This window comes from Penaeus monodon, chromosome 21 (assembly GCF_015228065.2).
Source record: "Penaeus monodon isolate SGIC_2016 chromosome 21, NSTDA_Pmon_1, whole genome shotgun sequence".
NCBI lineage: Eukaryota > Metazoa > Arthropoda > Malacostraca > Decapoda > Penaeidae > Penaeus > Penaeus monodon.
The window spans coordinates 849,655-850,000 of NC_051406.1; positions in this window are offsets into that span (position 1 = coordinate 849,655).

The following is a 346-nucleotide window of genomic DNA, read 5'->3' on the forward strand; positions in this document are numbered from 1 at the left end:
CTCTGTTAAGCCAACCTGTGCTCCCCGTTGCCAGGCGTCTGGTCGAGTGTGGAATCGAAGTTAATATTCCCTGAGACGTTAATCTCTGTCCTTACGCCCTCCAGCCCCCCCCCCTCCTTTCTCCCCCCCAACTTTTTCTAGAAATTTCTGGGGTTTTTAGGGGGAAAATTATTCCTGCGATTTTCAATTTGGTCGGGGAAAGGCAGATTTCCTTTAAACTTTTTTCATTGTTATTTCTATTTTCTTCCCTCTTATCTATGCTCCTCCTTCACTTTTCCTCCTCTCATTTCTTCCCGACTTCGGCGTCGTGAATTTTGTTATTCCCTTTCCTCTCGTCCTTTGCATT